This window comes from Euprymna scolopes, chromosome 13 (assembly GCF_053919585.1).
Source record: "Euprymna scolopes isolate OS-2025 chromosome 13, ASM5391958v1, whole genome shotgun sequence".
Lineage (NCBI taxonomy): Eukaryota > Metazoa > Mollusca > Cephalopoda > Sepiida > Sepiolidae > Euprymna > Euprymna scolopes.
The window spans coordinates 94,585,891-94,613,387 of NC_136494.1; the positions used below are offsets into that span (position 1 = coordinate 94,585,891).

A 27,497-nucleotide genomic window follows, 5' to 3' on the forward strand; every position below is an offset into this window, starting at 1 on the left:
TCTTGCCAGCCCAATTTTCGCCCAAAAACAGATTAAAAAGCTTGCTGCATATCTGATTACCCTTTATATAAAATTGCAAATATTTAGACCCAAAATTAGCTTAATAATTTGCTAGAGATCGCAAAGGTAAAATCTGTTGAACTTTGACCTCTTGGAAGCCAAATTTTCAGAAAAAAAAAACGATTAAAAAGTTTGCCAAATGTCTGAATACCCTTTATGTAAAATTTCAAATGTTTAGACCAAAAATTGGCCGAATAATTTAGTAGAGACAGAGAGGTCAATTTTTTAAAAACTTCGACCCCAATTTTAACCTTAAAATTTATTTTTTGGGGCTCAAATTAAGTTATAAAGTTAGATCCAGATCCAAGTAACCTATATCTAAAATTTAAAGTGTTTAGACCCAAAATTGGCGGAGAAGTTTGGTAGAGTTTTCAAAGGTCAAATCGTTAAACTTTGACCCATTGACAGCCAAATTTCTGGCTAAAAACCGATTTAAAATATTTTCCCCAAATCTCAATACCCTTATGTCAAATTTCGAGTCTGTAGACCCAAAATTGACAGAGCTATTGCGTAGGGAAGTGTACACAGATAGACACACACAGAGACACTTTCACTTTTATATATATATATATATATATATATATATATATATATAAATTAATAACTTAAATTAGAGATACGTTTCTGCACTTTATCCAATGGGATAGATTTACTAGTCCATATATATATATATATATATATATATATATATATATATATACACACACATATATATATATATTTTATATATATATATATTTTATATATATATATATTTTATATATATATATATATATATATATTTTATATATATATATTTTATATATATATATTTTATATATATATATATTTTATATATATATATATATTTTATATATATATATATATATATATTTTATATATATATATATTTTATATATATATATTTTATATATATATATTTTATATATATATATTTTATATATATATATTTTATATATATATATATTTTATATATATATATTTTATATATATATATATTTTATATATATTTTATATATATATATATTTTATATATATATATATTTTATATATATTTTATATATATATATATTTTATATATATATTTTTTATATATATTTTATATATATATATATTTTATATATATATATTTTATATATATATATATATTATATATATTTTATATATATATATATTTTATATATATTTTATATATATATATATATAATACATGTGTGTATTTGTTTTGCAGGATACTTTACTAGAACAAAAGTATTTAATATGTCTATATGTTTATCATATTTGTATGAGATATTGTAAATCTTTGGCAGGCCTAAAAAGATACGTTGATTTTACACATGTCTATTATAAAATAATCAGATAATGACATTACTTGGACATTAGTCGCAGTTACCATACATATATATGTGTGTGTGTGTGTGTGTGTGTGTGTGTGTGTGTGTGTGTGTGTGTGTGTGTGTGTGTGCGAATCGTTATGCATATTGGCATGAATAATGCATAAAATAGTAAACTGATTATTTTCACACTCTTTTCTAAAAGAGTTAACCTAATAACAACACAACATATTTATTTCTTTCTTTCGTGTAGACTTTGTTTCCCTGTAATTATTATTATGGTTATTAACTTTTTATATTTTTCTCCCCGACCCCCGTTTCACTACCATCCTTTTCACTTCTTTCAGCCAACACAAAATACAATCCCACACAGAAAGAAAAGAAAAGAAACCAAAAACAATATTTATTCACCCCCTCCTCTCTCAACACAAGATGTAAACGACATTAAGACTCAGGCATAAGAGAACTAACAGATTAAGTTTGCATTGACCTTTAACTACATCCGGGTGTGAGACCACAATTCAGGAGTTTGAGGAGTGTGGAGTAATCACTCCTTTGTTACTATTACGCCCAGTTCTCATTCAAAGTGACAATTGCATGTTGACTTTTACAGCACGTCAACCGTTGCTGAGTCATTTTATACCAAACCATGCAGATGTTTTGCAGATGAATGACTGATTGATTTGTTTTGTAAGCACATATTTTGTAAATAGTCCATAAGCGATAGTTTCAATTCAACCTATAAATGGGTGACGGATAGGTACTACAACTTCAAGTCAGAGTAAACCTACGCGTACTGGCAACAAGAAGATAGCTATCAATTCCTATATGTTCTAAAATTTATTTTTTTTATATGGTGATTGCTCCAGACAAGGTGTGAAGCCACTTTATGTAAGGTGGTAATAAGAATGAAAGATGATTATCACAAACGCAAAAGAGGCCTTATAGTCTTGAAAAAAAAATGGCTATAAGTAGGAAGAAAACAGCCAGAAGGAAGCGAGTTCCACAAGCCTGCAGTCCATGAAAAAAAAGTTATTAGAATACGAAGCTGTGTTACAAGGAGGTATAAAAACAGAGACCATTGGACCACCAACTGAAACGAGCTGAACAAAGGAAGCAGGGAATAGATCAGACAATTCTGAAAGACACATGCAATAATAGTATTTATAGAAAAGACCGAGACTTGCAACATCACGTCTGAATAAAAAGAAAAAAAAATTAAGTCAACTACAATAGAGTTACGTTTTTGCACCTTTTTAAATGGCAGAGATTCACCAGTCCAAATACGACAACAGTACTCCATACGTGGTCTGATAGTAGATGTGTAGACATAAATAATTGTCTTATGTATAAGAAAGTGTTTAGAACGATAGAGAGAATGGACTTTACAAAAAACAAGAAGCGTGAAGAGCAATGGATATAATATATGAATAAATATATTAAGAAAGATTTGAAGAGAAAAACAAACCAAGAAGTTTCATAGTTGATTTCTCTTCAAGAGCAAAGCCACCCATGAGAATCTGAGGAAGAAAAAAAAATATATTCCTACGCTTAAAAGACACGAGCTTGGCTTTTGTATACAAATGACTTATAAATTAATTTGTTTTGTAAGCATATATATTTTTTGTGAACAAATAGTTTATAAAGAATAGTTTAATTCAATCTATAAATGGAGAGCTAACAGGTACTACCACATCGAGTCAGAGTAATATTAGCAACAAAAGAAATACTCCCAATTCCCCAAAGCTCTGAAATTTGGGATTTCAAGGTCGTGGATTGGGAGTGGAGTGGAGTAACCCATAGAGAGAACCTTGATAGGTACTATCAGTCCGAGTCAGAGAGTAATACTAACTAAAAAGTAACTCCACACTCCTCAATGTTCTCAAATTTAGGCCTAACTATCAGAGAAACTTTAAAGTCAGGTACTCAGAATGCTAATGCCTAGCATTCCCATATATGATTAAACAAAATCAGTCTTGGGTATGACATGACTTCTTCAGCCTTTTGGCTAGGAGCAAAGTCTAGTATCTATCGAGTGAATGAGTTACCCCGCCAAGATGCACACTCTCTACTGTCAATTTTTTGTCCTTGGTCTCTTCCAACTTGCAGTGATCTTAGAAGGACATCAAATATTCTCCAAACTCCAACCCAGTTGGTCCTGGATATGACCTCAAACTATATCCAGTGCTGAGACCCCAGCTTGCGGGCTTTGGGGAGTATGGAGCTACCCTTTAATTGCCATTGCTGCCAGGTCCACTCTGACCTGGAGTGGTAGTACCTGTTAGGGTCCCAACTATGGGTTAAATAGAAACCGACTTGAAAACAACAAATATATTCTATTAAAAATTTTTTTCTTCAAAATCTTTGGATTCAGCATTAAATAACCCGAAAAGGGTTGATATGCTGTAAAACAAAAAAAACAACAACCAACCCAGTTTTCTTTTTGCTCTTCTTTAGATTTAACTCCCATTTAGAGAGATCGACCTGCTTGTTTTTTACATTTCTGAACAAATCAACAAACAGTGTGTGATCTATTATTTAGAAAAGGTTGTAAGGGTCATACTAATATTTTTTTTGTTTTTTGTTCTTTCCCAACTCCCTGTATGATTCCAGTTAATTTTCGTACACAAATCTAGTTATGAATCTAATCATGAAAAATAAAATTTCCAACAAATTTCTAAGTAGGATAGTCAATAGCGTAAATGTGGTATTGTAGTGACTGAAATGGCCATACTTAAGAGTAAAATAGACATTTTTATCACTTTAGACCAAGGATGACCAACGATCCCCCCTTTTTCCACACTTTTGATGACGTTTTGTTTTAAATGTAATTTTTAAAATATTTTTTGTAAACAAATATTACAAAGTATAGTATCTGTTCTGATACTTTTTTTTTGTCTCAGTCAAGAGTTATCCTCTCTAATGAGCTGGATTTTCCTCACATTAAAAACCAAACCAGTATTTGAGAGTAAGGCCCTGAAACGGCATATATTCTCTCCTGATGACCTGACATTATCCAAAGGCCGGAATAAAATACACCACAAGTGAAAACAACTGATAAACTTGATTATATATAAGTCTACAAGGTAAATTGTTTCTTCCAAACAATATCTTCATAGCAAGTTTCTGCTACTGCCATGGTAGTAAATATCAATCTTACATTAAAAACCAACTTTGTGTTTAACATTGCCCTCGTGAGAAGGCAAGTAAATAGCAACATGAAACTTTATTTGTATATCCTTAATCACTGGTTAAAGTAACACCATGCATAGATATGTTAAGATCTTAAGAACTAGAAGCATAAAAAGGGTTACCAAATTGACTCGATTTGATATTAAATAACCTAAAAATGGTTGATATGCCATAAATGAAGCAAAGAAAACGTAACGTTTTCTTTGCTTCATTTATTTTATTTATTCATTGCTTTAGGAGGAAAAGAATAGAAAGTTTATGTATATAAGAATAAGTGGCAGAAAAGTTAAATGAATTTCTCTTTCTACTATTCGTGGATACGTCCTTGACAATCAGTTCGTCAGTGACTGTATTGCTGTCAGGCTAAGGTATGGGCCTGTTCAGTGTCAAGAGGTCCACACTCCCAGGCTTTACCTTCTCTTTAAGAAGTGGGTTTGTTTATTGCTAATTGTCTGAGGCGCCCCTACCGGGGAATGTTGACAGGGCTGTTCCAGCATTTTTTGTTGGTCAGTGTTCTGCTGGCTTTTCGATTTATTACCTGATTTTGTGTCTAACCTTCTGGAGAGGTCAATAAAATGTGAGTAACTTAAAATTCCAAGCATCTATTGGTAGCGAAAATTACTCGTGTGTAAGTGAAAATAAGATTTGCAACTGAGAAGCAAAAATATAAGAGCAGACTGGTTTTTTGTTGGGTCTTTACAAAATATGGGAAGAATGTCTGACCCCCAATCTATGGTCCCCAATTGTCAAACTGTCACAAAAAAAAAAAAACACTCATCTACCTACCACCACTATCAATAATTTCCCCCACTCTCTATCTATGGCTAAATCTAAATGTGGATTCCATGAACTCAGCTTCTTTCCTAGAACTGCCCGCCTGTAGAATTCTATTCCACTGACCTGCTTTCCAGCTGACTACAATATATTTGTCTTCAAGTCCAATGTAAACAAGTCTTGGCTGAGCCGTCCCCTTAAATAATCAAATTATACCAAATTCCCACTACTAACGATTGCTATGCTGTTGTCCTGATGACTACCGTACACCTACTAACCCTATCCTCAAGTGGCCTTCAGGCCTTGATAATGTGGTGACCTCCTTGTAAAAAAAAAAGCTGGGTTTATATTTTTCATAACCGAGCGTATTTAACTCATAGTTTGTGATATACATAACAAGATGCTTTCATTTATTTCGAGTAATTTGTTAATGAAAATATGACTCCAAACTATTTGTTTAGTTTTACTTCAATCGAAGTTTTCAGCAATCAAACGACCCCTTCTAAAACTTGATTTCTATATGAAATACATATATATATATATATATTTTTTACAAGAGAATCACCACTTATCAGGGCCTGAAGACCACTCGAGGATACACGTTAATGAATGTAAGGTGGTAGTGTAATAATCGTTAATGGTTTAAGTTTGGTAGAATTTGATTATTACAGTGGACAGTTCGACAAGAACTTGTTTACATTAGACTTGAAGACTACCATGCTGTAGCAGACCAGCAGAACAATGTTCCACAGGCGGGTAGGTCAAAGAAAGAAGCTTTGTTCATGGAATCTGTGTTTAGATTAAGGCTTAAATAGAGAGTGTGAAGGAAATTGTTGATAGTAGTTGTAGCTAGTTTTTTGTGAAAGTTTGGCAAGGAAGGACCATAGATTGGAGCTCAGACGAGCACTTGCCAGGAAAATAACGATAAAGCAGAGATAGGCTTGCAACGTATCTTCTGTAGGAAAGAGATTGCAGTTGAGCATTTCATTAAATTCTCCTTTACCTCTGAAATGTGGAGTCTTTTTATACTAGGTTGGGGGGGGGTCACCGCTTATCAAGGCTCAAAGACTATTCGAAGATAAGGATTAATAAGTGTCAGGTGGTCGGTGAGAAAACAACGTGATGATCGATGATAGTGGAAATTGGGTAGAATTTAATTTTTTAAGAGAACAGCTCAACAAGAACCTATTTCCATTAAACTTAAAAACGACCATGTTGTAGTCAGCTGGGAAGCAGCCCCACAGTACCGTGTTTTTGGTTCTAGGAAACAAGCTTCGCTCATAGAATTTTCGTTTAGTTTTAGACACAAATAGAGAGTAAGGGAAATTGTTGACAGTTGTTGTAGATAGACGAGTGTTTGTTATGAATGTTTTACAGGGAGTGGGGACTAGATAGAACCTCAGTCGAGCACCAGCCATTAGTTAGTAAAGAAGCGAAGAAATTAATTTTCCTTTCATTAGTTGACCAGTTAACTTTGTTAAAATATATCTTTCTTGTAGTCTATGGTCTTACCGGGAAGCCAGAACAAGAATCCATCTAGTCTGGTAGAGTATCCAGCTTAGTGGTGTTACTGTAGGCAACACCATATATAAGTCAAGTGAAAGGAGGCAACCTTTCTAGAGCAATTGCTCTTGACATATCAAAGGCCTTTGATAGGGTATGGCATAAAGGTTTACTTCACAAGATCTCTAGCTATGGTATAGCTGGAAATGTCTTCTCAATTATTAAATCATTTCTTTCTGATAGGTTCATAAGAGAAGTAGTTGAGAGGCAAAAATCAGAAGCTGACAGTATTAATGCTGGTGTCCGTCAGGGGTCCATCCTGGGCCCAACTCTTTTCCTGATCTACATTAATGATCTTCCAAATCACATCCTTACATCATTTGTAGGCATTTATGCTGATGACACTACCATTTATGGTAGCACATCTAAGACAGTAAACGACCAAGTTCTCTCTGATTCTCTTTCCTCTGATCTTGAGCATGTAGTACAATAGGGAAAGGAGTAGCTGGTTACTTTTAATGCATCTAAAACCAAGCTTCTCTACATCATCAACATTCTGATCCACATCTGGCATCAATTGAAATGAATGGCTCTCGTCTTCAGGAGGCCTCAAGTTTTGACAAGCTTCTGGGCTTTACCATTACTCCTGATCTTAAATGGAACACGTACATCAAATCTGTTGCCAAGGCCGCTGGAAAAATGGTGGGATCTTTCTATCGATCCAGTAGATATCTCACTGCTGATGCAATTCTCTATCTATATAAGAGCCAGGTACGTCCAAGGGTGGAATACTGTTGCCACATCTGGGCAGGAGCTGCTAGAAAGAACTTGTCCTGCCCTGGTAGAGTTCAAAATAGACTTCGTAGCCTCGTAGGAGATGTCCTTTTCTCTTCCCTGCAACCTCTATCTCACAGAAGAGATGTTGCGAGCTTGTCTCTGATATATCGTTATTTTCATGGAAAGTGTTTGACTGAGCTTCAGTCTATGGGCCCCCTCACCAAACTTTCACAAGAAACACTCGTCTAGCTGAAAACACTATCAATAATTCCCCCCACTCTTTATCTGTGCCTAAACCTAAACGTAGATTCCATGAACAAAGCTTCTTTCTTAGAACTGCACGCCTGTAGAATTGTCTTCCGTTTTCCTGCTTTCCGGCTGACTACAATATGGTTGTCTTCAAGTCTAACGTAAATAAGTTCTTGATGAGCCGTTCCATATAAGTTAACAAATTTACCAAATTTTCATTACTAATGATTACTATATTTTCCAATTTCTACTGTACACTCTTTAACCCTTATCCTTGAGTTGCCTCTTGGCCTTTATAATGTGGTGATGCCTGTGTAAAAAAATAAATAAATAATAAATAAGTCAGTGTAGGGTAGCCATAACAAGGAGAGTTTATTTGAGCTTATTTGCCAGGTTGTACTGACAAACCCCTGTATAGAGAGATCTTAAACACTCAAGTACAGTGTCTAGTAGGTATTCAAGTTCACTCCAGTAGGCATTCAAGTTCTCTCTTTTAAGTATGATAGGCCAAAAGATGGATATAATCACTTGTAAAGATGTGTGGGTGTATCTAAAATACCTTTTCAAATTTAGGCATGGTACACTAACAAAAAAGCTATTTCAAATTTAAGTATGATAGACCAACGAAAATAGTACTTCCAACATAAGCATGACATACAGATGGCTAGGGAAGCTCTTATAGGTACATCTAAAATAAACTAAAACTGCACATTTAGTGATGAAAATGCTATTAGAAACTGAAGTATGGTGGACTGACCAATAGACACAGAAAACCTCTCCCTGAGATACGTTGCTACATCTAAAAACTACGATCGGATGAAGCCAAGATAACCGGCACATAAATAGTGCATCACATCATCCTGTAGCGTTGCTATGCAATTGCATTAGCCAAATATAACGGTGTTTTGTCGTTGCAAGGTCTGAGAAGAAAAGAGATTCAGCAGAGGAAAGGAAAACAAGAACGTAGACAAAAAAAAACAAAAAAAAAACAAAAACATAAAATGGTAGATATTATCTGTTTTATATCCTGCTGGAACAAACACAGTAAATAATATGGATAGAAAAGCATCATTTGAAAGATGTTGGTGGCCTAAAGGTTAGGTATGCACGATTGAATTGATAAACCAATCAGATTAATTATATTCATTTACATACTTCTACCATTAGGATAGGCATGGACACCTTAATTCTTTCTATCTATGAGTAAAATAATCAACTTTCCTCTTAAAATCGTTTATTATAAATATAGTTTGGAAAGTAAAAACTTCAAAATGAAGAACAGCCTGATGGATACTGTTCTGGTTTATGGAATTGGCTAAATTAATTCAATTCTCAGGTTAATTACGTTCACTTATCTTAAAAGAGATGGTGAAGTGGATGTCAGCACAGACTGCAATGTCGTGTTCGAGTCCTGTCATATTTATAGTCCTACTTTCATTTAGGATCCTGGCAATCATCATATAGTCCTTATTGCGAGTATCAAATTTGAAAAAAAGATTTGGGAAAAAAAACAAATCTAAAAGTGTGTTCTTATGTAAAATCTTATTGAACATTACAATTTGTGTGTTCCTAAATGCACCTCAAAGGGTTTATGAGGGCATCACCCTCATAAGACATCAAATATATCTTATTTTAACGAAATTTTAATCATGTCTATAACATTTACTGTGGAAGACAATAGAAGCAATTAAAAATCTTAAAATGATCACCTAACCTAAGAAATCTTAAAATGATCACCTAACCTAAGAAATCTTAAAATGATCACCTAACCTAAGAAATCTTAAAATGATCACCTAACCTAAGAAAGCTATGGAGACCAAAGCTTCTTTAAAACTTCAAATTTATCCCATTTTGATAAAATTTATATCATATGTTTAAAAAAGAAGACAATGACGAATATGCATATACCTCCATCTAAAAAATAGGTGAAGTCAGAATTCCCTTAAAACTTCCCAATCCGTATATCGGATTTTTCTCATGTGCGTTATTTTAAAAGTCAACTTAAGTAACATCTGAATTGTTCAGTTTGGAAACTATTGCACTAAAACATTGAGCATGAAGTTTCAAGTCTACTGCCCGAATTTTTTGTTTTTAATAAAATTGTATGAAATTAAAGAATATATTTTTCCTTTTGTTTTTGCAATATATTAAAATGTAAGTGAAGAATTTTGGTATATTGAGTATGCAACACTCTTCTCTCTGTCTGTCTATCTTTATAGCTTTTCTCTATACATAATAAATAAGAACACCTCTCTGCTTGTGTGCACATCTGCCTCTAAAACGGAAGACACACTCGGAAGTGTACCTTAAATATACGTGTGAATTTGCTTGTGAATATAATGTAAGTAATTCTGCATCTCTAGCTGACCATTAAAGGAACGAATTTTGGATTATTTTGGACCATCTTCCAATTACATGATTTCCTTGGATTTTACTTGTGCAAATGGAAACTCAATTAACTTTCTTGGAGTTATATTTTTGGATTTTACCGTCATTGGATTATTTACCTTTCACCAGACTATCCATTCACGTGTAATCACCCTTTTCCTCACCATATTCCCTCTGCTTCACTTTTTGTTATCAAGTAAGATCTTTGACTTACTTGTAGTTTCATCAAATACTTTTGTATGCAAAATCCGATCCCGCATTTTGTTAATTCCTACCCTCTGATGAGAAGGAAAGTATTTCTTCGAAACTCCGCGGATTAAGGACTATCCACTTATTAAGTGTTTCCATTTCAGATTAAATATGTTTTTAACTCTTTTTCAAAGTGTTTTTAACATGTTTTATTAACTATTTTCTTATATATATATATATATATATATATATATATATATATATATATATATAAACCAAGAATTGAGTTAAAAAGATACTTAGAGATTTGGGACAACTTCCATAGTATTCCACAGAAAATTTTATACATATTTAAATCTCATGAAAATAAGACATTTTAGAAGTTTTAACTTATAGATACACTTAGAGATTTGGGAACACTTCCAATGTCTTCCTCTGTGGATTTTACATGAGAATACACTTTTATGTACATTTTCTAGCTTTTCTTTCGATAGGGAATATATAAACATCACACACACATTGAATAACATATATTATTTTATTCAATTCAGGTTCAAAAAAAAAAAAAGTACAATTGGTCGATACAATAGAACTACTGTTTTGATAAAAAATGATCACATCAGGCAACCCAAGCCTCATGTTGTTATCAAGGCATGTCTTTGAGTGAATGAAACACTAGAGGGCTTTTTTTTCTTTATTTAAAATTAATAATTTCTATTGTACGTGTTAAAAAAAGGATATATGTACTTGTCACCATAGCAACAGACGTCTGACGTGTTTTCCACCTTTTTCTCACCGTTCTTTCCTTCTTTTCTTTCTTCTTATTTAATTTTATAAATCTCTGTATATTTCTTCCTTAGATGTCTGACCTAATTAAACAATTAGTTCATCCAGAGAAAGTCTCGAAATAAAGACGAAAGGCTGATGAACACATAACTTGGCTTGTTCCTTTTTATATATACAGTGATGATCATATTTATTGGCACGGTAAAATAAAAGTTAAATTTTGTCTAATAAATTCTAAAAAAGGGATTAAATTAAAGAAAATAACAAAGTATATTATGTATTTTTAACTGGCCTTTCCGATGCAGCAATCGGATTTTAGAAAAAATAAATAACAAAGGAACAACAAACATAATTGCAAAAAACCCTTGTTCAAAATTATTGGCACGGCTTTGTTTTTCTTTTAGTATCAGTATAATATCAATCAATTTCCGGTTTACGTGCTTTCTGAACTTTTTTATAGCCATATTATGCTTGTTTAACGCTAATTCAGTGAATAATTTTTTTCAGATAATTTTTAGATAGCGATTTATTTAAACTATTATAAGTGACTAAATTATAATTTTCAATCGCCATGGTTAAAACTAAGGAACACAGCGAAGACGTCAGGAAGCTTGTTGTAGCATGCCATACCAATGGGGAGGGCTATGATGAGATTTCAAAGAAGCTAAACCTTCCCAAATCCACTGTTAGAGCCATAATAAACAAGTTCAAATCGCAAGGCCACGTTATGAGTTTAGAGGGTAGAGGGAGAAAAAGGATTCTTTCCCCAAGAGATGAACGGAAAATTGTTCGACAAGTAAAACAAAACCCAAGGATCTCTGTTGGGGAGATTGTTGATGAACAGAGCACCTCTGGAGTGAATGTATCTCGACATACAGTTGGTAGAGTTTTGAAGAGAGCTGGTTTAAAAGCATGTCGTCCGAGAAAGACTCCCTTATTGAAGCCTATGCACCTGAAAGCAAGGCTAGCCTTTGCAAAACGTCATATTGATAAAGATGTTGCATTCTGGAAACGTGTTCTATGGACTGACGAAACGAAAATAGAGTTATTTGGCCATAATAAAGTGTCTTATATTTACAGAAAATCTGTCGAAGCTTTCCTGCCTAAGAACACCATACCCACAGTGAAGCACGGTGGAGGCAGTTTGATGTTTGGGGATCCTTTGCTGCCTCTGGACCAGGGCGACTTGTTAAGGTCACAGGTAGCATAAAAAAGGAAGATTATGTTAAAATATTCGATGAAAACCTGAAAGACTCTGCTAAAGAGCTCTCACTTGGTCGTTGTTGGTGGTTCATGCAAGATAATGACCCAAAGTATTCGGCTAAACTGACTAAGAAATGGCTTGAGGACAATCATATTAATGTTTTGGAGTGGCCATCACAAAGCCCAGACCTTAATCCAATTGAAAATTTATGGAGAACATTAAAATTGAGGGTAATGCAAAGGAAGCCTAAGAATCTTATTCAATTGGAGGATTATTGTCAGGAAGAGTGGGCTAAAATTACTACTGAAGAGTGCAACAACTTGGTTGTAAACTATGAAAAGCGACTGAGGAAGGTAATCAAGGCCAAAGGCTATACAATTGATTATTAAATAAATCGTGCCAATAATTTTGAACAAGGGTTTTTTGCAATTATGTTTGTTGTTCCTTTGTTATTTATTTTTTCTAAAATCCGATTGCTGCATCGGAAAGGCCAGTTAAAAATACATAATATACTTTGTTATTTTCTTTAATTTAATCCCTTTTTTAGAATTTATTAGACAAAATTTAACTTTTATTTTACCGTGCCAATAAATATGATTATCACTGTATATATATATATATATATATATATATATATATATATATATATATATATATATATATATATATATATAAACAGTTAATAAAACATGTTAAAAACACTTTGAAATAAGTTTAAAACATATTTAATCCGAAAAGGAAACACTAGATAAGTAGTCCTTAATCCGCAGAGTTTCGAAGAAATACTTTCCTTCTCACCAGAGGGTAGATACACATATATGAACATACATATATGTATATATATATACACACACATATGTCAATGCCTCCATTCTGTCTCAAAGACAATGGATGCCCTCTGTAAGGGTAACTGCGCATGTAATTGTGAGGCAATGGTTGCGAAATCTCCAACCTCACCTTTTCTGAATTGGTACGGCTTGAGTCCAATGAAAAACAGAAGTACATGTCGACCTTAAACAATGCAGAGAAAAGCGGAGAGCACATGCAGCACCTGGAATTCACAAATGGTCACCCATTTTAGCAGTGACCAGGCTCAATGTTGCTTAACTTCGGTGATCTAACAGGAACTGGTGTGTCAACATGCCATATATACATACACACACACATATATATATATATAGTACTGTATGTGGATGACTATAATGCTCCTCATCTTGAGTTGAGCATATTGAGAAGTGATACACGAATTACCATTAGCATATAAAGCAATGCTCTTTGTGTAAACAAATCCAGCTTAGGTATTTCGGATGATGTGAAAACATTGGTAATTCACGACTCGCACAGCAGCTGCCGATTAGCGTAATGGTTAGGAGCCTTGGCAGACGGTCGGGTTTCAATCCTGGCTTGAGGTAGTTGCCTGTCTAGCCGCACTGATGAGCTGTGAAACAGCGAAACAGTACTGTATGCGGATGGAATATATATATATAAATATATATATATATATACATATATATATATATATATATATATATATATATATATATTTATATATACAGTTAAAGCCGAAATTATTGGCACCCTTTCAATTTTTACGTTTTTTGGAGAAAAAACATTTTTTCACTAATTATTCTTATTAAAGTGTTGATGAAAATTTATATCGACAATCTACAGATCTCCTGAAACACTTTTAGTTTAGTATAAAATATTCAAAATAAATATTATTAATGATAACAAACAGACGAATTCAAATCAAAATTATTGGCACCAATGATTTTTATCATAGAATTCACGATATTTTATGCAAAATAATACTTGTTTATTATGATTTGGATATTGCATCATCTTCTAGAACGTTCCAAAGCCTTCTATAAATAACGTGCATTAGTCAATCCTTCACTTTATCAATAACACCAGACTGCAAATATGGCTAAAATTAAGGAACACAGTTTCGATGTTAGACAGAAAATAGTGGATGCACACATGAAAGGTAGTGGATACAAATCCATTTCTAAGCGTTTTGAAGTTCCTGTCTCAACAGTGAGAAACATTATCAAGAAGTATGGTGTTTTCAATATGATTCAAAACTTGACGGGTCGAGGCCGTAAAAAAAAACTTTCACCCAGAACTGTACGACAAGTCATTCGAGAAGTGGAAAAAGAACCAAAAACTGCTGGTAAGAAAATAGTCCAACAATTGAACGCATCAAGATATTGAAATTTGTTTCGACATTGAGGAGGGCACTGAAGTCACATGGGATTCAGGGGTACCGACCAAGGAAAACTCCTCTCCTCTCCAAAAAACATGTTAAAGCCCACTTAGAGTTTGCACGGGAGTTTATTGACAAGGATTCAACTTTTAGGGGTTCAGTTTTATGGTCAGATGAGACTAAAATTGAACTTTTTGGAAGCAGAGATGTGTCGTTTGTGTGGCAGAAGAAAGGAGAAGCCTTCAACCCAAAGAATACAATCCCTACGATGAAGTATGGTGGAGGAAACCGTATGTTTTAGGGTTGCTTTTCGGCCAATGGCACTGGAAAACGTGTCACTGTAGATGGCATCATGAGACAAGATCAATACATTAAAATATTGATTGAAAATCTAAAACCTTCTCCAGAAGCTCTTAGTCTTGGAACCAACTGGGTCTTCCAACAGGACAATGATCCAAAACATACGGCGAAATCGGTGAGGAAATGGCTTTTAGATAATGAAATAAACGCCCTGAAGTGGCCAAGTCAAAGTCCGGACTTGAATCCAATGGAAAACTTGTGGGCTGTGGTGAAGGCGAACGTGAAAAGAAGGAAACCAAGGAACCTGAGGGAATTAAAAGATATCGCCAAGGAAGAATGGTTTAATATTCCTGTTGATGTGTGTAGGAATTTAGTAATGTCGTATAGAAAACGTCTAGAAGCTGTTATTAAAAACAAAGGCTATTGATAAAGGGTGCCAATAAATTTTAATTCGTCTGTTTTTTGTTATCATTAATAATATTTATTTTGAATATTTTATAATAAACTAAAAGTGTTTCAGGAGATCTGTAGATGGTCGATATAAATGTTCATCAACACTTTAATAAAAATAATTAGTGAAAAAATGTTTTTCTCCAAAAAACGTAAAAATTGAAAGGGTGCCAATAATTTCGGCTTTAACTGTATATATAACTTGTTTTAGTCTTGACAGACTATGGATACTCACTGTAAGGGCGCCAGTACGTGGATTTTTATTGAAAGAGTTGCACAATCTCCAATCACACCTCTTCTGAGTCGGCGTTGTTAAAATCCAGTAGGAAGTGGAGGTTCAGGACGACTGGAAACAATACCGAGATAAGCAATGCTTAGAATTCCCAAAGTGTTACCCATTTGGTATCATCTAGGCTCAACGTTGCTTAACTTTGGTGATCTGAATATGTGTATATATATATATATATATATATATATATATATATATATATATATATATAGTGAATAAATGACAAAAGATTATATTGCAAAGTTCATGATGTTGACCATCTTATAATTTATTCCTTTAATTCAGTTGACATTTATACCTCTTGACAGTATCTGTTTCGTAACGCAAAATCAATCAATTATTATATCAATCAATGAATCTATTATGCCCTTGACTGATCAGAAGAAACAGATAGATTCACTGATTGATATGACAATTAAGTGATTAATTTTGTGCTACGAAACAGATACTGTCAAGAATTGTAAATATTAACTGAATTAAAGAATAAATTATAAGATGGTCAACATCATGAACTTTGAAATGTAGTCTTTTGTTATTTATTCACTATATTGCTCTGTAATTATATTGAGCTTCTTAAATGAGGATTGGTATATATTATAAGAAAATATATTTCCACAGAAATATATATATATATATATATATATATATATATATTTATAGTTAATTGGAACAATGTTTAAGCATTTCGAATGCGAACATTAGCAGATTGCTTAATTATAAAAAAAAATGTGTCCAAATCAACAAGAAATACCTGACTTCTCTAAACTTAAAATGAATATTGAATTGTTTCGATTCTCTGCATTCCAACGATTTTTTATGTGCGTCAATTAAAAAATAATAAGAATGCTGAGTTTCTCAAAAATGTTGTGGTAACCTCTGTAATAATGTTATATAAAGAAAAGGTTAATGAAGCTCGCAAGGCCATTCTTGTTTTTATTAAAACTCTGTACAAAATATACAATCGTTAAAATGAAATGAAGCAGCAAACATATTTCTGCCTGAACAATTAAGAATAATCTTGCAAATCTCAATTAGTTTTAATTTCACAATTTTGTAAAGTATGCAAGTGTGGTTTAAATAAATAGAAAAAAAAAGAAAGAAACGCATTTGTACTGGGGGAAAAAAAAAAACACCAAGAGAAAAAAAAAACCCAAAAAACGGCGGAATAAAAGAAAAAAAAGAAAAAAGTACAATATAAGATCTTTCTTCGTTTTAATAGTTTTTTTTTATCTCTATCCAAATCATTAACTCTTTTTTTGTCTTCCACATTTTCTTTTTTACAGTTTCTTTTCTGATGATGCCATAAGAAAACAAGACCACAATACTAATAAAGATGCGTCCACGTAGAAAGTTGAATGAAAATCTTATTACAAAATGTATTCCCTTATAAAATATAACTATTTACATAATATGCATCAAAATTAGCTCTATCACAATGGCCACTTATTTCTACTTTTCATCAAGTTACCACAAACAATTTCCAATTTCTGCAATTTACTTCCGATTAACTGCTCCTGATGTTACATAACGAATTATCTTCCTTACTATTACATCTAATTCATAAAACTCACTATCTCTATCTATCTGGTTGTCTGTCTGTCTCTATATTTTCAAACTCCATCTGTTTCGAAACTAAAAGTCGCAGAGCGGCGCTAGGGTCGTCAAATGATTGGATGTTTTATGGAGCGTTCTTTATGGGCCTTTAACCGGCTAAAAACGTTTTTAAGGGATCAAAAAGGAGTCAAAATTGAAAAAAATCGTTATACATTTTGTACATTAATGTTAGTTAATTTTTAATCAGCTCATATGCGTGTCATGCTGGTACAGTGGTAACGTCACCAGCTTTGAATGCTACGGTTTACTTTAGGTTTTGATTCTAGCTAATGACACCCAAATACTTTTATTTTACTTTTGAAATTGTGACTCTATAATAGTATATATGAAATCTGGACAAAGTAAAATATCATATTTAAGCATATCTTACGACTAGGGAACCCCACACCGCTAGTACTATATATATATATATATATATATATATATATATATATATATATATATACTACATTTGGAAATTTCGACATGGTTGCTATGGAACCAGTCATGAAAAGCGTAGGAGATGAGGATAACAGTCTGCAAATAATTAAATATTAAAATAAAAAAAAAAAAATGAACTATTTTCTTTATTAATTAACTTACGCATATTTTTTCTATAACACCCCCCCCAGTTTACCACACAAATTCCTTCTTAATAAAACAATGAATTTTGTATTTTTTGTGTTGCCGGGTACAGCTACTATATATATATATATATATATATATATATATATATATATATATATATATATTAAAGAAAATACTGAAATGCCGTAAGATACCAGGTTGTATAATTCTGTAAACATAAAATCCAAATAAATATTAGTATCAATATTTATAAGACAATCCCAAGCAGATAAAGAAAACGCAATTCATTTTGGATTATACTAGTATTCATTGGATTTTACAACTGTTCCTATATGTTCACTATTTTAACTTGGAGTATCCTTTTTATGCCATCATTGCAATTTTAATTTTCAATTATGCACTAATAAGCAAAGTTTATAATTACTCCTACACACACATTATATATATATATATATATATATATATATATAGGTCCTCCAAATCAACATCGACACCTGGGGAGAACTTACTCTGCCAAGGCTGAAGTGGTGAAAGCTTGTACGTGAAAGAAAGAGAAAAGAGAACAAGCCCACAACAATCTGAAATGAGAGCTTTGCAAAGGTTTAATTGATGATCTTAACCATGACGCTCTGAGCTGGAAATGCAACACTTGTGAACGAATACTTTTGTCAAAAGCTGGCTACGTTAATCACCTTAAGTCACACAAAACTTCTGTTCAGGTTAACTTTGTGCCTATTAGTCCAAACCAAACGATCTGTTTAATATGCAGCAGGGTTTGCAATTCTACTGCTGGTTTGAGAAGACATGATTGTTTTAGGAATACCCTTCAACCTCTATCGGAAGTTAACCCAGCTCAATTCGTATACCACATCTGCTTCGAGATGTGCAAATCTGCAGTAGGACTGCAAAGTCATCTGGGATGACATGGACGACGAGATGAGGAGAACTCAATATGATGGCAATCATCTGGAAAGATGCAGCAATCATATATATATATATATATATATATATATATATATATATATATATATATATATATATATATATATATATGTATGTTGCAGTTTGTCGTTAGGTGGTATAATAATATTGTGAGGTCTGCGTTCGTGTAGGACGTCCGTAGAATGTCACTATTTTTAATTATTGCAGCAATATATAACAGATTGAAGGATATAACTGCGAAATTTCCATAGGTTCCACTAATAATAACTATTTCCAGTATTGTTATATCTTCTACTTCAATCTTCTCCAACCTCTCGTTTTTTCTCGAAGGTGCAATGGCCACAAGCAATATAAAAACAAAATAAAAATAAAATGAAATACCATAAAATGAAACATCCGGCAAGAAACAATCTGACCTATTTTCACTGTAGATCCAAATCCCTTTATACTTTATATATAAATTTATTCTAATTTTTTAAAGATTACAATTGATAGACATTATTTTCAATTTTATTCTTTTTTGTCATAATTTTATATTTCAAGACAAAAATACAAATTCCGTTAAGCATAGGATGAAAAACAATTTTAATTTTAGATAAGATAAAAATAATTCTCATGAAGCAAACATATATTCATCTTTTAAACTCAAATATTAGAATATTATAAGAAAGAAATGTCTGTAGGTAAATTACCACGTTTGCAAATTAACAAAAACAGTTACTAAAATTAGAAAGACAAAAACAAGTTCGTTATATTTATGCCAACATCAAGTGAAACACCCCCAGGCAATATAGACTCAATTATTGTCAGCCAATGAGAAAAAAAAAAAAAAAAAAAAAAAAAAAAAAACTCTCGGATATGAATCGTTGTGAAAATATATTCCCTAAAATTAGCATTATTAGATGAAATAAGTTTAAATTTTGGAAACAAACTAAAACTGAAAACATAAGACGAACAAAGCAGTACCCCCCCCCCCCAAATGAAGACGACAGTTGTATAAATTGTTTAACAAAAGCCATTAACAAAAAGACTTTTTTCCTACATGATTATCATCGAAACATATTAACAACTGAAAATGAATACAAACAACTCGAGCTTTATTAGTTAAAAAGGACATATCTAGTGCTTACATTTGTGAGATTTACTTAGTTGCTACCTCTCCTTCAAATCCCAATATTAGTAGATTTGTAATATACAAATACTTGAGACACAGTTGAAAAAAACACAGCTAAAATAATCAGCTACAGCAATAACATTTCTATATCTATCTATCTATCTATCTATCTATCTATCTATCTATCTATCTATCTATTATATAAAAGGAACTTTATGTGTGTACGTGTGTGTGTGTGTGTGTGTGTGTGTGTGACTCCCTACCTTATGGACTCCGAAACAGCCGGACCAATTTTTATGAAATTTCACACAAATGTAATTTATGCATCTGGCAGTGTTCTAAGATAGTTTTTTTTTTTTTTTAATCGGAATGTCTTTAATAAGTATTGATATTCGATAATTCAAAATCTCCAATGAAAGAAGAAACAGGCGATTTTGACGAAAGTTACGAACACCTTATACAGCTTAACATCACAAGTGCATTTCAGAAATTTTATTACCACACAAGCTGAAAAGTCCGGCATATAAAATCAATAATAGATGATTTGACAAGGTCGCGTTTGAAATGAATGTTTCTGTTTAGAGCACAATTGAACCTTGATACTTGACATTTTCATTTTAAACTAACATTACATAGGGGACGAACTCAGACAACCAAACAAAGTTCCTTTTATATAATAGTAGAAATAGAGATAATTTTATAAAATCAACAATAAGTTCTCTACAGTGCAATGGAGACTACAATGTATTGTGGACTAAGTCACTGTGGAGAGACATGTGAATCTTTTTCCCGGTGCACTACGATGGGTCTCCAACTAGAGTAGATGGGCGATTTCACTGATTTCGATTACAATAAAAATATGGGAGTATGAAACATTCGTTGATCATCATTGAATCCCGGGCAACGTCAGGTCTCCCTACTAGTATATTAATAAAGAACAGCTGTTTATCTGTATGCATGCATGTGTGCATATATGCCCAACTAAAAGTAAAAAACTACAAAGCAAGCAACCTAAAAGTTGGTATATTCTTGATCTGCGTTATCCCGGATAAATAATATCTAAATATCTAGATGAAAATACTATGTCGAACTTGGGCATAATTTTAAATCAAAATGCTATTTTATGCTTAAGCATATTCATAAATGAAAATGCTACTTCAAACTTAAGCATTTTTATCTTAAAAATGCTATACCAAATTTAATCATAATTGTAAATGCTATTTCAAACTTAAGCATAATTGTACAGTGAATATGCTACGAGGGGCATGCAATAAGTAATGCTCCTGACCCACTTCTAGTTGTCTGATCTAGCTCAAATTTTACATGTACAATGATTTATATCTCTACGGGTTATGTGACAAATTACAGCTTTGAACTAATTGTGGTTTCTGTTTTACAGGTGTTTGAACTGAGTCAGGTGTTAAATGGAGCCTGTTGAATGTCGAGCAGTGATCCGGTTTTTGTATTTGAAAGGACGCACACCACAGGAAACTTTTGATGAAATGAAAGAAACTTATGGTGATAATGCCCCATCATATGACCTTGTAAAACGCTGGCATCGTGAATTCAAACATGGCCGGAAGTCTATGGAAACAGCTCCCAGACCTAGTCCCCCCCCCTTCTGCCATTGATGAGGTATCTGTCTGTCAATTTGAGGCTGCCATTTTGGAAGATCGGCACATTACTATTCACCAAATAGCCCAAGATGTCAACATTAAGACAGGGTCTGTGGAAACTATCATTCATGACCATTTGCATATGCATAAGGTGTCTGCCAGATGGATTCCCAGGTTGCTCACACCATTCCAGAAGCGAGAACGTTTCGAGTGCTCGAAGATGAATTTGGAGATATGCCAAGAAGATGAGTCAAAGTTTTTCAAAAGACTGATTACACAGGATGAAACTTGGGTCCATCACTATGATCCAGAGACCAACACCCAGTCAATGCAGTGGAAGCACTTGGATTCATCACCTTCAAAGAAGGCAAGGGTGCAGCCCTCCACTGGCAAGGTTATGCTCACAGTCTTCTGGGACCAGGACAGAGTAGTGATGACAGATTTCCTGGCAAAGGATACCACGATTACAGGAGCCTATTATGCTTCACTTTTGAGGAAATTAAGGGAAGCTATCAAAATCAAGAGGCGGGGCAAGATCAGCAAAGGTACCCTCCTCCTGCAGGATAGCGCTCCCGTCCACAACTTGCATGTCGCCAAATCAGAACCATAGGCGTGTGGTTATGAAATTCTTCCCCATCCTCCCTACTCTCCTGACGTTGCACCCTCTGACTTTCACCTCTTCCCAGCCATGAAGTTGTTTTTGAAAGGAAAGCGTTTACCAGATGATGCAGCCTTGATTTCTGAAGTCACGTCGTGGTTGGAGCACCAACCTGGGGTGTTCTACAAAAACGGTCTCCAGAGCTGCATCAAACGATGGGAGAAATGCATAACTCTGAATGGTTCCTATGTAGAGAAAGACTAATAACTATGCCAAGTTTCGTTGCTCTACTGCTATGGGAAGTGGGTTAGGGGCATTACTTATTGCACGCCCCTCGTATATCATACTTCAGCATAATTGGACAATGAAATGCTGTCAAACTTAAGTATGACACAGACTAATAACAGACAAACAGAGCTAGAATCTTAGAAAAAATCCCGTCAGCATTCTTTGGTACAGACGCCCCAGGTGATTAGCAATAAACTAACCTCTCTCAAAAGGTGAGAAAGCAAAACCTGGGGTTGGGAACTTCTTATCTCTGGACAGGACCATATTTATACCTCAGCCAAGAATGGCTTAAACTCTGGTGAATTTAAATTCGAGAATCTGAACCCTTGTTTGATCCTAATAATCAGCTTGTTCTTGGTGTCGCAGTAGTATGTTTGATGTCTTTTTCAACAATGCCCCACAGATAATAGTCTAATATTCCAGTCCTCCATAATCTCCATCTCTCAAACCCACTAATAGTGCACAAAAACGTCTACCTGTTCCACTTTAATGTTATTAGTTATTATTCAAATTATTCTGAAATTAAATGATATATAAATATTATCAAATTTATCATGCAGGAAACAGGAGGGGAATTACAAAGTCTAGCAGTTCGAGAGAAGAAACTGTTAGAGCAGAAGGCTTTATGGCACCTAGGAATCTCAACAGTGAAGGATTTGAATTTTGCTGCTTGTTGGGTTATTCAGGGATTAGGGTTAGGGTTAGGGATATTACGTCGAGGCGATACAAATGTTATGAATTCATTAGATAACGTTCCATTAAAGTATTTGTAAAGCGGGCGATAGGACAGAAGTTGAAGCTTGGCCAACTAAAACAACTTGTTTAAATACTGTTTTAAAGCCAATTATCTAATTTCACCGAATCATATTTAAAACAAAAAGGAAAAATATTTGGAACACTTTTAAGTAAATCGCTTAAAAAAAGATGGAAACAATAATAAAATATAATGTTCAAATCACACAAAATACTATTTTAAAAAAATCTGTCATCTGAGAATGGATAGAAAAATATATTTTCTTTATTGTTCTTGGTACTTATGCAGTTTACGACACAACCTTTGACAACTTCATGTTGGCATCTTCCGACAGATTATGTAAGCAGCTGTAGACTGCCAGACGATTCATTCAAAACGTAGCATTCCTCCCCTTTCCTATGTTAAGAATGTCTTTCTAAATAGAAAGCCATTCTTAGCACGTGAAAAGAGATGGAATTCCATGTTGATATAATATAACAAGTCATTTTATTGATTTTCTACTATTTCATTGAAACTTGTCGTCTTCTGATGCCGGACGCGAGAAGTATTTTACCATGTCTAGCATGAGACATGGTTTAATGATCATGTGTTAAAGATCATTAAACCATGTCTCACGCTAGACATGGTAAAACACTTCTCTCCTCTAAAATTAAAAAAGGTTTTAAATTTTGTTAATTTTAGATTTTTTCTTGCTCGATGAGATCAATAATGATTGAAACGGTCTGCACATCGTAGCAGGATATGACTATATTTACATGAAGAAAAAGTAACAACTCTCGATCCACCAAAAGAAAATAAAATGCATTTGGGCATAAATACAAAATCCAAAAATTGGAAGAGAAGTTGAAATTACCTTATTTTTAGCTTACATTACGCCATTTTGAACTTCTTCGGATGAGTTAAGGGCAAAATAGATTCATTGATTGATATAATAATTAAATGAATGATTTTGTGCGACGAAACAGTTGCTGTCAAGAATTGTAAGTGTCAATGGAATTAAAGGAATAAACTGTTAACATCATGAAATTTGGAATATAGACTTTTGTTATTTATTTGTTATATATATATATATATATATATATATATATATATATATATGGTTAGAGCTGCTGACTGCCAACATGATTGTTGTAGGTTCGATCAACGGCTGGGGAAAGATGTATGTCTAGCCGCATTATTGTGATACAATGAAACAGTACTGTATGTGAATGACTATGCATATATATATGTGTGTGTGTGTGTGTGTGTGTGTGTGTGTGTGTGTGTGTGTGTGTGTGTGTGTGTGTGTGTGTGTGTGTGTGTGTGTGTGTGTGTGTGTGTGTACATTAGTGTTCGGATGATTAATCGGTTCCGAAAAATCGGAACGTTTTTGAGTATCGGAAACATTTATGCCTATTTTCCAATGATAAAAACGATTCTTTTAATTATCTTATTTTTAATTTGATTTTATTTAAAACAAAATCTTCCATTGCTGATAGTAATAATGAAATAATCAATATTTATTTATTTTAAACTACCAGTAAAGCTAAAAGTTATAGATCATATCCACAAGTGTGTTTTTACTTTTAAAAAATAGATGAATAAAGAAAATAAAAACATTATATATATATATATATATATATATATATATATATATATATATATATATATATATAAAGCGAGATAAGTCACAGATTCAAGGTCAAGTGAAATATCCTGTTAGATATTACATTGAGGTAATACTTTCAGGGTGATCCTAGCCAAAAAGGTAAAGCTCAATTTTTAAAAATAGAGCAAAGTGGTTAAAGTTAAATTCTGAAAAAAATTGTTGTATGAAATTCCTTTTCCTATAACTATTATTCACCGCTCAAATAACATTTTCAATGTATGTGCTGAAAAGGAAAATACGTGTTTATTCATAGCTGAACATTTTGCTAACCGCATTTCATTTCCTCTGATAATATGAGCCAGTATTGAAAATCCATAGATTAAGGAAATTAACATAACTCCCTTCTATATATTCCTTTTGTCAAACAATAAATTCTTAATATGTGTTTATATTTTGATTTTCAGAATTTAACTTTAACCACTAAACTTATATATATATATATATATATATATATATATAAGTTTAGTGGTTAAAGTTAAATTCTGAATATATATATATATATATATATATATATATATATATATATTAGAATGAATGACAAATGTCTATATTCTAAAGTTCATAATATTGACCATCTTACAATTTATTCCTTTAATTCAGTTGACATTTACAATTCTTGACAGTATCTGTTTCGTAGCACAAAATAAATCAGTTTATTATTATATGAATTAGTGAATCTATTTTGCCCTTAACTCATCAAAAGAAATAGCAACAATCAATCCATCAAAAGGAAATAAAGTGCGTTTTGACATGATTAAAAATCTGAAAATTGGAAGAGAAGCTGTAAATACCTTATAATATGTTTCCATTACGCCATTTTGAACCGGGCTGAACTGCTAGTATATATATATATATATATATATATATATATATATATATATATATATAAACAACTGATTATCTCTACAGTAATATTTAGACTAATGTAAATTCTTGGAAGCAAACCAATGCAGTGATTACAAAAGATTAACTTACATGCAAAGGAGGTTTCCAATGAAAGACTTGGAACTAAAAGCTTTTTTTGCATAATCTAAAGGTTGAAAAACTTTTAAGACATGTACAGGGTGACCCGAAAGTAAGTCCCTATTCTAAAATAACTATGATTTATTTAAATGCTGCAATATGTTTCTCAATTTTTGTGTGTATGTTACTTTATGTATGGTAATTAAATCTATGCTTTTGTTTTCTTTTCAAATCTGTTATATGCATTTTGTTTTTAATCTTGAAGGGAGAATACGTGAAGTTATTAGTTCCATCTCACATGAATTTCTTGTGAAATCAGTTGATGCGGTTCATTGTTGACTTGAAAATCTGGTGGTAAATGTTGGTGCCCATATTGAATTTTAAACAAAAGTCCATATAATATGCTTTCTTCTCATATTTATTATTTGGAAAAATTATACTTCAAAAATATATTATAGTTATTTTTTTAAATTATTTTATGTATGTATGTATGTATGTATGTATGTATGTATGTATGTATGTATGTAGCTACATGCATACATACATATATATCTATATACATATATAGATATGTAAATGACAAAAGTCGATATTCCAAAATGTTCATTTTACCGCTTATCTCTTTTAGCATGTTAAAATGTTCAATTCTTGACAGCACCTGTTTCGTAGTGCAGAACCATTCATAATTATTATGTGAATTTTTTTTTATAAAATTGATATTCCTTTTATTTTCTTTTAAAGTTGATGAATTCCTATTCTTCTAAGTCGAGTGGAAAAGGTTTAAAAATTGACATAATAATTATATAAATCGTTCTGCGCTACGAAAGAGCTGCTGTCTAGAATTGAACATTTTAACATGCCGAAAGAAATAAACGGTAAGATAATCGACATCTTCGAATTTGGAATATAGACATTTTGCCATTTATTTGCTCTGTAGTTACATCGATTAAGTAGTTACATAAATTAAAGGATTTGTATAAATAAAAGGTAAAATATAATCGAATAAATATATTTTCCCATAAACACACACATATATATATATATATATATATATATATATATATATATATATACACACACACACATATATACACATTATATATATACACACACACACATATATACCTACACACACACACATATATACCTACACATACACATATACCTACATACCTACACAAATACACATACCTACATACCTACACAAACACACATACCTACATACCTACACACACACACACACATATATATATATATATATATATATATATGCCTACACAAACCTACACACACATATACCTACACACACACACACACACACACACATATACCTACACACATACCTACACACACACATATATATATATACCTACACAAACATACACACACATATATACCTACACAAACATACCCACACATATATATACCTACACACACACATATATATACCTACACACACACACACACACATATATATATATATATATATATATATATATATATATATATATATATATATATATATATAAGATATTATAGAAGGCATTTCTGGCATTAAACATTTATATAGCTCTAGAACATGCAGGTATGGAGATTTGGATAATGTTCTAAAGCTAGAAAACAGAAACAAATATGCAAAACAAACAAGAAAAACTAAATGTAGATAAAGAAAAAGAGAAGAAAAACTTCGCA

General features: G+C 32.5%; 1 protein-coding gene across 8 annotated transcripts in view; it reads right to left on the reverse strand.

The window, feature by feature from the left end:
* The window catches only part of LOC145292090 (high affinity cAMP-specific and IBMX-insensitive 3',5'-cyclic phosphodiesterase 8B-like), a 973,128-nt gene that overhangs the window by 171,391 nt on the left and 774,240 nt on the right, over nucleotides 1-27,497 (reverse strand). The gene's annotated exons all lie outside the window — the stretch shown is intronic.